Consider the following 12,533-nt stretch of genomic DNA (forward strand, 5'->3'; position numbering starts at 1 on the left):
GGAAAAGAAAAGGAAAGTACAAACTAGAAGGGGAAAACCAGAGAAGTGACCCTGAAAGAAAAGAAAGAGAGAGAAAGAGAGAGGAGGAACTATACACTCCTTCTATTTACTTCCCAATCACCCTAACATGCACTTCCACTGCACAACAGCATAAATACAGCACAGATCTCACGATACTAACCTTCAATTTAAGTCACATAAGTGGACCTGCTTTTCTGTTATCATCGAGGGTGCTGGCGGAGAGGCACGCCAAAAGACCTAAAGAGAAAGAAGAAGATGCTGTGAACTGCAGATCGAAACTCCCATCTTTGTCAACAAGAACCTTATATTCTTCCCTAATAATAAAATATATTATTGAACCCTGTACCGATCTGTAGTACTCCTTTAGCGTTAAAACCTCTGACTCGGTCACAGGCATCTGTTGCATCCGTGGGTACCTGGTCATCCTCTTTACCAGTGGGGGTCACATGTTACAATGCTCTAAAACTTACACTTGAAGCTAAACTCCCCCAGCCGTATTTACAGGCCATGGCAGCCACAGTTCCAGAATTTCACTACAAGAGTGCATTGCCAGTGCCAGTTGATTTGTTTGTGGACCCCTCACGACACAGCACTACTTATGTCGCGGCCAGTTATTAGTGGCATTCTTCGCTTGCACACACAGAAACAAACATGTCCACCTCTCCGACTACCGGGCAACGCCTTGATTCACAGAACAGGGGAGCCAAGTCACAGTCTACTACGTCGTCGTCGCTGGTGGTAGGACACAGACTTGCCATGCTGGGGGTCCCTTTTCTGCGTCTGCCAGAACCTCTAGCTCTTGTACCAGGTGGAGGTATGGGTATTCACTGGCAGGAATGGCTAGAAGATTTTGAAGACTTCATGAAAGATTCACAAGTCTCCGACACTGATCAACAAGTCATTGCACTATGCAATCTCGTCGGTAAAGATATTGGCCAAATCATCAAGGAACTTCCAGCTGATGTTACGTCAAACATGTCCAGATGTGCACAAACCACTCAACAGAAAATTTCTTCACAAACAAAACATTGATTTTGAGCGTTACACCTTCTATCTGGCCTCCCAAGAAAAAGAGGAATCTATGGGAGAATTAATTTCGCACCTCAAACAGCTCAACCAGTACTGTGTCTTTGACTCCTTCATGACCAAAGACGCTCTGCACCTACAAATTATTGAAGGATGTCATTCTGAGTCCCTACGCGGATGTCTTCTAAAGAAGAGCTATTCCTTGTATGAAATTGAAGAAATGACGAGGGTCAATGGTCAAGCAGATGATCACACACACAAAACGGATGGAAGCTGAAAAAGGTGATAAAAGGGAACAAGCTTTCTGGCTTCAATCTTGACACACGGACAGTCATTCCTCCGCAGGGCGACGAACGTCCAGGTCCAAGGAGTACCCTCAACGACCAAGTCATCGTTGCAGTCTCAACATGACTGACAAGAGACCGGAACGCCAGCTCACATGCTATCGTTGTGGACAAGACTTCCCACACACCGAGACGTGTCCGCACTAGGTTAGAAATGTCGTTGATGTGGCAAAGACAACCATTTTGATAAAGTATGCAGAGCAACTCACAAAGACACTCACAGACAATCAGGGCAATCCAGTTCTCAACATCATGCCATGGCATTAAGGGACAGCCGAGACACCTGAGTGAGTGAGACATTTATAAGGCGCAACTATTGCTGAGGCGTCTTGGCGCTGAGCTGCAACGAGAGTGGTAAATGGTATGGAGTGAGCATGAATTGGGTTGATTTAGTTGGAAACAGCCAAGTTTTAAGCAATCTCCTAAACAGAGCTCTGTTAGGTTGTAGCCTAATTGCGACTGGCATTGCGTTCCAGAGTTTGGCTGCCTCGTAGGATTTTGGGACCTGAAGTAGTCCTTTATTGCCTGATCTAAGTTCTCGACGTGGAATATGCCAGCGAAAGAGTTGCTGAAGGTCCAAAGGACCCCCTCCATACAGTGCCTTGTGCACAAAGCATAGCGCTTTGAATTCGATGTGCTTATGCACCGGGAGCCATAAAGCTCCCTGAGAAGGTTCAAGATGGGATGGTATTTCGGGATGTTTAGTAGCACCAAGCGGCGGCATTTTGCAATGCTTGGAGTTTTAGCATTTGACCTTTGTCAATGCCTAGAAATAGCATATTACAACAGTCGATTCTAGAAAGAATCAGTGCTAATACCACCGTTTTGTGAAGGTCTTGAGGAATAAAGGGTAAAACTTTACGCAAAACCTTTAGGAGGAAAAAACATGAGGAGGTCAGAAAATTACACTAGCCAGCAAAATTCGACTGATCATCAAACAGGATTCCTAGGTGTCTCGTCATCCCGGTGACTTCAGGGCATCGCCCAGCATTTGCTGGCCACCATGATTGATTCCAAATGGATGGACCTTTTCCGAATTCCACCACTTCAGTTTTTTCATTATTCAGTTTAAGAAAATTCGAGTGCATCCACTCAATTAAGTGTTTCATAAAGTTGTGAAACCTTTTCGCCTTGCAGGCACATGCATCAAGCCAAAATGTGGTTGCAAAATTAGCGATTAGCAATTTGCGAGCGCATTGTAGCGTTTCCCAATGCATCAACCAAATAACCTATAATCGCAAAAATACCGACTCGCAAATACCGGGAATCCAGAAAGAGCGAATCCTTATCAGCGAAATTATTAAAAGCGTGAGCAAATAAAGAATCGCAATAATTAATCGCTAAACGATGCATCAAAAATCGCAAATAGCGATTTTTCCAAAAATCGCATTTTTGCAAGTGCAGATTAAGGAGAATCAGAAGCAGGTGGTAAAAAAAAAAATCTTTATTTTTCACTACAGCTGATAAGCTGGTGAGGGATATTGCAACTGACCAATGAGTCCATAGAGGACGCACACAATGGCGGCACACTACGTGTTTGTGAGGAGGATGAGGATCCATGCAGCAGGCCAGGGCAGAAGGAGATTCCAGGAGAGGGTATTCTGCCTGCGCATCACTCTGTTGTGACAAACTGATGAGAACATATATGATTAGTACAGGATCAACGCTGCCATGAAACTTTACCTCATAGCTGAATCCGAAACACTAATGCAGCGCAAGACACGTAGGACCCATGCCATCCCTCCCCATGTCCAGGTGTAATGTTGCCTGCACCTACCTGCATCAGGAGGTTTCAAGGGGTTAGTGGCAGTAGCGGGAGGGGTATCAAAAGTCTCCCTCTCACGTTTCTTTAGATCCTTCCTGGCTGCCATGATGACTCTGATCCACAACCACATCAGCCTCCCCACAACCCAAAGGGAATTGAACCCAGCCAAACTCCATTCATATCGAATTGCACAGTTCCCTAATGTGATATGATGCATAGATTGCACCCACGAGCCATATGTCCACCAGCAGTCAATGAGTAGATCTTCCGTAACCGGAAATCGTATCACTCCATCAATGTCCAAGCAATGTGCAATGTGAATAACATCATGACCGACATCGTAGCGCAATATCCTGGGAGCATCCATGATTCATACATCTTCCGATACATTGGCATATACACACGCCTGCTCAGGGGGGGATATGGCGAGGGACACCTGCTAGGTCAGACAATATACTTATGCACACAAAATCATTCTGTAATGGCAATGCATACCTGACACAAACACATTCCACACTACCCTGTAGGTGACAGTGCATACGCCGTGAGGAACTATATCATGACTCCATAGTTGAACCCAGGCTCCCAACAGGAGCAGCGGTACAACGCAGCACACACCAGGACAGGTTATGTGATTGAACGGACATTTGGATAGCTCAAAAGTCGCCTCCACATCCTGCACAGACCTGGTGGTGCGATGCAGTACCAGCCGGTGACCTGCTGTAGGATAGTGGCAGCATGTGCAATGTAGCACAACATAGCTACCACGAGACGCATACCCATATAGGCTTACGGCGCTGCGGACAACTAGCCCCCTGTGCACCCACGACACCCGCATCCTGCAAGCTCAGCAGAGGGGCAGTGGAAACGCGCACACGTCACCCAACATCACTTCAAAGGTACGTAATCATGAGACAGAAACTATCATTCTTTACATGCAAAGTTTTTATTTGCACGTGAACATGGACTGTTGTGGGTCTAAACATACACGGAGCTTAAGGGTACATTCACGGCATGTACCAAGGCACTAATCAAATAAGGATTCGGACTTCATTACCAGTCCCTCTGTATGTCCTGACCATGGTTACGCCACCATGGCTAATTGTCCGGAGGTATGTGTGTGCTCAGCGCTTCCTCCCACACACACCGAGGCGTCTTTCGCCTGCATCGGCATCCCCACCCATTGGTGCAAGTGTAGGTGTCGAACGACGTGTACTACACCTCCTGCCAGTGCTGACTGGTGCAGACTTGCTGCTCAGGCTGGATACCCCCTCACTCCCCTCATCTCCAGTGGCATTGTTGAGGCCACCTGCACCAGCCTGGAGCTGTTCAACAGCAGTGGTAACTTGGCCAAGGGCCCTGGCCACGTCCCCACAACAATGCCCCATGTCAATCTGCATTGCCACTGACCTCCGTGACAGCAGTGCAGTAGCGTTGCACAACTTATTGTTGGATCTTGTATATCCAGCCAGGCGCGCCATGAATTGGCGATGCCTGCTCCTCTTGGTGTTGTGTCCCTCCTGCATCACACGCACGAGCTCGTGCAATGTGGCGTTGGTGTGCCTGTTGCCTTCCACAACTGCTTGAGTGAGTTCACTCACACGATCTGCCATGGTGGAGAAGTTCTTGTTTAATTTAGACATTTGCAGGTTGATGGCTCCCATGTGTCGTGCCTGCTGGCGCTGCACCCTCGTCATCTGCAACTCGACACCTCCCCAGACATTTGGAGTCGATGCCTCCTGTGCTGATATGTGGCCCCTTGCCCTGCGTCTTTGCGTCATCTGGACCGGTGTCTGCAGTGTGGTGGTGGTGGACCTGACACTAGGCAGGCTTTGTGCAGGTGCCCTTTCAGGTTCCGGAATGCTCTCCATTGGCTGAAGGGGAGGGACTGTAGCCCTGCGTCTTGTGGGTGCCTGGGATGTGCTGAGAGGTGTGACTGGTATGGCAACGGCAGTCTCTGCAGTGGTCTGTGTGCTCTCCCTGCATTTGCTCTCATCAGTGTCTCCTTCCTCTGCACCTGTGGTGTGAAACAGTGCAAGATTAATATTTGTTTGGGCTAATGTTTTGCAACATGGTGATTTTGTTAGCTCTTACGTTCTCACTGTCTGTAATCACTGTCTGTAAAGCTTTTTTGGCACAATGGCCACACAAAGTGCAATGTGACTCACTAATTGGTTCAGGGGACTACGAATCCCATGATGCATTAGTAGCTGTATATGAACTGTGGCCTGGGGTTGATTACAGCTGCTTGCCTTCTTATTACTGTATGGGCGCTATTATTATTTACATTGATGGGTATATTATAGTGCCTATTACCTTGTGTACTGCAGGCTGCACCGGATGTATCCATCTGCGTCGCTCCCACTGCAGCTTCTGGCAGGATTGTGCCCTCCACCAGGTCCTCCAGGGCTGTGTTGTCCGGGACTGTTGAGGGTCCTCCTCCAGTGCTCTTTGCCTCCTTCAGCCTCTGTGCAATTTGCTCCTTGGCAAGGCTCCGCAGATCATACCAGCGTTTTTTTAACTCTTCAATGCTGCGGTGTGTCACACCCACAGCATTGACTTTTGTTTTTATCCGGTTCCAGATGCATCTTTTCTCAGCCTCTGGGACTTTTGGGGAGAGCTTCCCAAAGAGCTTGTCATGGCTCTTTACAACCTCTTCAATGAGGTACTCGAGTTCCCTCTCACTGAATTTGATCTTTCTTTTTCTGGCCCCTGCCCCCTCCTCTGCTGATGTGTGGGCCATTTCTGGTGTTAGCAGTAGTCTGGAAGCCAAGTCTTCCTTTGCACAGCTCTCCACAGGCACTCTGCTTCCTGCTCTGGCTTCCTATCGGCACAGACTGCAACATGGGAAGAGTTACTTCTTGCTTGTGAGGTCATCAGGCTGCTCCCAGTGCGACTCGGTAAAATTGCGATCTCGCAATTAGCGATTTCGCTAATAGCGATCTCGCTAATAGCGATCTCGCAGTTTGCTAGATCGCAATTTGTGTGTTTTCAGCGATTAGTGATTTTTTTTGTTTTCTCGCTATTGCGTTTAGCGATTTTTTGCGAATCGGTAATTTTTCGGTATCTGCGTCATGCATAGGAGATACCGCATCCTTATTCGCGATTCCTTAATAATCACAATTAAGGACTCGCTATTTCTTAGCTTGATGCATCTGCCTGATTGTTTCTACATTTGAAGATATAGATATCACTAGCTGCGTATCTTCAGCATACGACATCAAAGCAAAACCATGTGCTTTGATCAGTCTGGCCAGTGGAGTCATGTATATGTTAAACAGGGTCGGTGACAAGGCAGACCGTTGCGGGACTCCACATGGAAGGGAAAAGGCCTCAGATGTCAAGGTACCCCAACACACCCTCTGTTCCCTTTTTGTCAATAATGAATTAAGTAGGGTAAGGGCCATCCCCCCTATTCCATATTCCCTCAGCCTCTGTATTAATACTTGGTGGTTGACTGTATCAAACGCTGCTGAGAGATCCAATAAGATGAGGATGGCTCTCCCCCAACTATCAACTTGTTTGCGGATCTCCTCAGTGGCCAAGGGTAGGGCTGACTCCTTCGAGTGATGCGGTCTGAAACCGTGTTGTGCGGGATCAAGAAGATCGCTGAATTCTAGGTAACTGGTTAGCTGCTGATTGATGGATTTTTCTCAAATTTTTGCCGCCAGCGTTAAACAGGATATGGGTTGTGTCAAGACCTTGAATCCTCTGAGTCGTACGATGCTCAATGGGGTCCACCTCCTGATAGCTCCGCGGTCTGAGTAAAACAACAGACTCAACGGAGTGATCAAGCGAGGGAAGAGAAGGATGGGGTCAGCGAGGAGGGAGATCTGCAATGAGATTAAACAACTATCAGATCAGAGTACATATCCCAAGAGGCACGTTAACAACACTATGCCACATATATCTATAGTACCCCTACCTGTAAAGCAAAATAACTGTTCCTTTAGTGCACTGGTGTCCCCTGCGCCGTGCTGCTACTATTACTCTATGAGTTAGAACAAGATTATTTATTTATTTATTTATTTATTTTTTTTAAAAACCTTTATTGACGTTTCAATCATTTACACGTATGGGCCTACAACCCCCCGGGGCCGGCCGCTAAGCAATCAGAACAATAAAAGCACATGTAAACACAGGCGGCACCTCGGAGAGCAAAGTCTACAATACAGTATAGTCCGGCCAATGAACCGCTCAGGTAGGACACCAGGAGAGAAAGGGTTTTTCATTTTAAAATAAAACAAAACAGTAGGATCAGGTGCCAAACAGTTTCCCAACAGCGATAAGGGGCAAGGATAAGAGACGCAAGCAGCAAGCAGCAATACATTGAATCAATGGCGCAGACACGGGAAAGTACGGATGGGGAGAAATATCAAAGATAGTTGCGCCTACAGGTCCCCGTACCTAAAGCCCAGCGAACCCCCCGGAAACTGTGGCACACATTAAGAGCAAGCGATTCACAATAAGAGAGGTGTACCGCGCTGATCCCAGAAAAACAAGCAAAAAGAAACAGAGAAGAAAAAGGAGGCCATGGAAAAAGAGATAAAGACTAAAGAGTCCCCTCCCCCATCCCCCCACCCTGCACCTCTGCGAATGAGTATGGCCCCACCCCCCAGCAGTGTGCCTGTCGCCCTGGAACTAGACCCGAAATATAGAAGAGACAGGGAAAAAAGGAGTAAGAAAGAGCCCCCCCAGACGGGGGGGGCGGAAGGAATGTAATAAACTGGAGGAGGGCCTTCAAAACATACCCCCGGCTTCTCCCTCCCGCACGGTGAAGTCTCCCCACAGCAAACAATTAGCGGCACCAAGTTGATCATATCAAAAAAAAAGGAGGGGGGGAGTGGGGAGCATTATGCACCAACTATGCGAATAACCATGAGAGCACGCAACCATGAGTCCGCCTGTCTACTAGGTGACCACTCCCGAAGGATCAGCCTCAGCCTTGACCGCTCTTTGCGATTCTGCCCATGCCTGCCCCTCGACCCAGCACCATGTCCGATGTCCCAAGGTACAGGAGTGTCCAAAAACAGTCGGGAAGCGACGCACACAGGTGGGGTGGAAGTCTCTGAGCATCAGCACGGACCGCTTCATGGGGGGGCGTCTTTTCCAGTGCTGCCCCAGGATCTGCACTGCACACAAGGTCCAGACAGGCTGAAGCAGTCAAATGAGACACACGTTGCTGGAATCGTCCCTGGGCCGCCGGAGACCGCGCACGGGACAAGGCCATAGAACAAGATTATTATTATCTAATCATATCACTCCCCCTCACACATAATGAGATGCCAAAACAAGAACAACATACCAATAATAATCTCATGCAGTGCTAAACAGTGGGGGGAGAGGAGATGCCACCTGGATTAGCTCAACGTGCCCCTGCTGTAGGATATATAACAAACATAAGCCAAGACCATGGCCAGATTAGTTAATGCGCTAGGGATTGTTACCCCAGCTGTACATTTGTCATACAGTTGGTTCGCTTGATAGAAAACTCCAATTCTCCTTGGAACCTTTTCGCATAAATCACCAAGTACGGTATGCACAAAGTCATGTAAATCATAAGAATAAAACGCAATGGCTTTATGAGGCAAACTACCACTGCTGTGTCGGCAGATATTGAGCCAGTCTCCAGGTTAAGTAAAGTAATCACCTGGACTGTAACTGGATAACAAAGAGCTCCGTAAAATATCAAGGAAAAACAAATAGTTCAGGAATTCAAGAGTTCGCTTAAGAGAGTACCTAGGTTTTCCCCTAAAGAGGAGTACTCTGGAACGCTGAACAGTCAGCCCCGCAAGAGCCCTTGCTCGGCTCCTCCAACAGGGCTAACCTCAGCGAGACCTCCGCTTGCTCAGATATAGCAGAGTTCACAAAAGGTAGAAAACGAGAAGGAGGAAGTGAAAATGGTGCTTGTAGCACTAGTCATCCTCCTTCGATCGGCGTAGATCTGCATGGATCGGGAATCAACGGCACCCGATCAGTGCCCCGGAAGCCTCCTTATTCCCGGCTTCCTCAACGCGGTGACGTCACGAGCGTCACTCTCCGAAGGCCTCACTGGACTTGTAGTTCAGGAGGCACGGCCGGTCGAGGAAATGCCGGTTCGCGTCTGCAGTGTTCTTCGGCGGCCAGACCGGTGCGCTGCAACAGTACATCCTTCCCCCAAAGAACACTGACAGAGACAAGACTTCCCTGAGTAGCACCTATGAAAGAGCGCTGTGTAACGAGGGGCATGTACAACTGAGGCGGACTCCCAGGAGTTCTGCTCATTTCCATAGCCTTTCTAGGCTACTAGATACCATAACCTACCTCGGAAGTTCTTAGAGTCTATGACACCCCTTACTTCATGTTCCACCTCATTGTTCACATGAACTGGGATTGGGGCACCTCTGACCTTGGCTTGAGATGGTTTAACAAGGGGAGATGTGGAAAGCAGGGTGTATCCATAAAGTGGAGGGCAAAGCTACTTTTACCACTACAGGATTGATGAGCTTGGTCACTTTATACAGGCCAATGTACTTGGGATTAAACACACTATATCTTTTAAACCTGATGCTTTTGGTAGACAACCACACGTAATCCCCCACTTTATACACTGGCCCCAGTCGTCTATGTTTGTCTGCATAAGCCTTGTACTGAATCTTAGCCGCTCTCAGACTGCTCTGTGCTTCCCTCAAAACATTTTGTATATGTGAGATCCTCTCATGTACTTCGGGCACCTGTGTAGACTGTAAAGGGTGTAACAAGGGGGTGAAGCGAGGATGAAACCCATATGAACCAAAAAAAGGTGCGAGTTTAGTCGAGCTGTGGGTCGCGCTGTTATATGCCACTTCAGCTAATCACAATCTATATACCCAGGCCTCCATTGTGTCATTCACATAACACCTGAGTTAATGTTTTAAGGTTTGATTAACCCTCTCTGTCTGGCCATCCGTTTGAGGGTGAAAGCTTGTGGAAATGTTAGAGGCTATCTAGCGCCGTACACCATACCCTCCAAAAGTTGGCAGTAAACTGAGTTCCTCGTCTGAGACTATGAATTTCGGTAGCCCATGCAACCGGACTACGTGTGTCAATAACAAGTGTGCTAGCGTACTCGCTGTGGGGATCTTTTTACAGGCAACAAAACGGGCCATCGAAGTTAGGTAATCCACGACTACTACAATGACTGTACGTCCCTGGTCTGCTGGCATCCCTACCACAAAGTCCACAGAAATGTTCTCCCAGGGTTGAGTTGGAGTAGAAAGCATTTGCAAGAGACCCGCTTGTCGAGCATGCAAGGTTTTCATTTGGTTACAAACTGTGCATTTGTTAACCCATGTGGATATGTCTTTCTTGATGGTTGGCCACCAGAACGGATGCATTACCTTTTTCCAAAGTTTTTTCTCTGCCGTTATGCCCAGCACTGGGCAAGGTGTGACACCAATGGAAGGCTTGCTTACGCAGGGAACAGATAGGTAATAGAAGCTGGTTTCCTCATACCGGGAGAGTCTATGTCATCTTCCACTCCTTATTCTTCTCCAACCAGCCTTTCCACTTCTCATTGAGGACGTTGTGGGCTACGCTCTTATGGAAGGTGTCAGTACAGGTAGCACTTATCACATTCTGGGGATTGATAATGGCGGTTTTTGTACCTTCCTCGAGGCCTACAGGAGTCGATTGTTGGGTTAAGGCATCAGCCTTCTTATTTTCCTTTCCTGTTCTATATGTCACCAGGAAGTTGTATTCCGCGAAGAATAGCATCCACCTCAGTTGCCTTGGTCTCAGATGTCTTGCTGCCGTCATGAATTGGAGGTTTCGGTGATCGGTGAACACGGTCACCACATGCTTGGCCCCATCAGGAAATGTCTCCAATCCAGGAAGGCCTCCTTAATAGCCAGCAGTTCTTTTTCTGCTATCGTGTAATTACGCTCCGCAGGATTGAACTTTCTCGACATATAGGCTATGGGATGCAATTGGTCGGTAGTCGCATGTCGTTGCGAGAGCACAGCTCCCACTGCTGAGTCTGAGGCGTCCGCCTCGACGATGTATGGTCGATCGGGATCAGCATGCACCAACACCGGGGCAGACACAAAAGCGCTCTTTAGGGCCTCAAACGCCTTTTGGGCCTCCTCCGTCCACTGGAAAACGGTCTTCTTCCTCAACAGCCTCGTGAGGGGAGCAGCCAAGTCCGAGAAGTGATTGATGAACCGGCGGTAGAAATTAGCAAAACCCAAAAAGCACTGGATTTTGCGGACTTTCAATGGTTTGGGCCACTCTTTAACAGCGACGATTTCCTTTCGGACATTTCCTGTCCCCAAGGGGTCAACATCACCCCTAGAAATTCGACTGTGGTAACACTGAACTCACATTTGCTGATCTTACAGTACAAATGATGGTCTCGTAGAGTTTGTAAGATGGTACATACCTGTTGTGTCTGAATTTCCACGTTGGACGAATAGATCAGGATGTCGTCGATGTACACCACTACGAACCGGTCCAGGTACTCTCGCAGGACATCATTCAAATAGAACTGAAATGCTGCAGGGGTGTTGCACAAGCCGAAGGGCATCACAAGGTACTAGTATAGTCCAAAGCGGGTCTTGAATGCCGTCTTCCACTCGTCTCCTCTGCGCATCCGGACCAAGTGGTAAGCTCCCTTAAGGTCTAAACGGGTGTAGATTACGGCCCTTTTGAATTGTTCCAGCAATACGTTGATTAAGGCCAATTGATATCGGTTCTTGACAGTGATGGCATTCAAGGATCGAAAGTCCACAGAGGCGTGCAATTCTCCGTTCGCCTTGGGTCTAAAAACAATGGGGAGGCAGCAGGGGACTTTGAGTCACGAATAAACCCAAGAGCTAAGTACTTGTCCAGGTAAGCGCAGAGATGAACATTCTCGGGTTCCGTGAGAGCATACACTTTCCCAGCTGGTATGATGGCACCCGGTACCAAATCTATCTGGCAAAGTTCACAAAAGGTAGAAAACGAGAAGGAGGAAGTGAAAATGGTGCATGTAAAACCCCTACAGGTCCTCTAATCGTCCTCTTCGATCGGCGTAGATCTGCATGGATCGGGAATCAACGGCACCCGATCAGTGCCCCGGAATCCTCCTTATTCCCAGTTTCCTCAACGCGGTGATATCACGAGCGCCACTCTCCCAAGGCTTCACAGGACTTGTAGTTCAGGAGGCACGTCCGGCCGAGGAAATGCCGGTTTGTGTCTGCAGTGTCCTACGGCGGCCAGACCGGTGCGCCGCAACAGGTTGGTAGTTTTTTGCTTCAGCTGGGTCTAAAGAAGGTTTCTTCAAAATGGGTCAAATAGATGCTTTCTTCCATGAGAAGGGGAAGGAACCTGACAGACAGACATTATTAATGAGATGGGTCAGGTATGTGCTTAACCTATCA

The 12,533-nt window shown here is 48.0% G+C and overlaps 1 long non-coding RNA gene across 1 annotated transcript in view; it reads left to right on the forward strand.

The window, feature by feature from the left end:
• LOC146785234 (uncharacterized) overlaps positions 1-12,533 on the forward strand; it is an 84,006-nt gene that overhangs the window by 334 nt on the left and 71,139 nt on the right. The gene's annotated exons all lie outside the window — the stretch shown is intronic.

The sequence above is a fragment of the Triturus cristatus genome, chromosome 11, assembly GCF_964204655.1.
Source record: "Triturus cristatus chromosome 11, aTriCri1.1, whole genome shotgun sequence".
Classification (NCBI taxonomy): domain Eukaryota; kingdom Metazoa; phylum Chordata; class Amphibia; order Caudata; family Salamandridae; genus Triturus; species Triturus cristatus.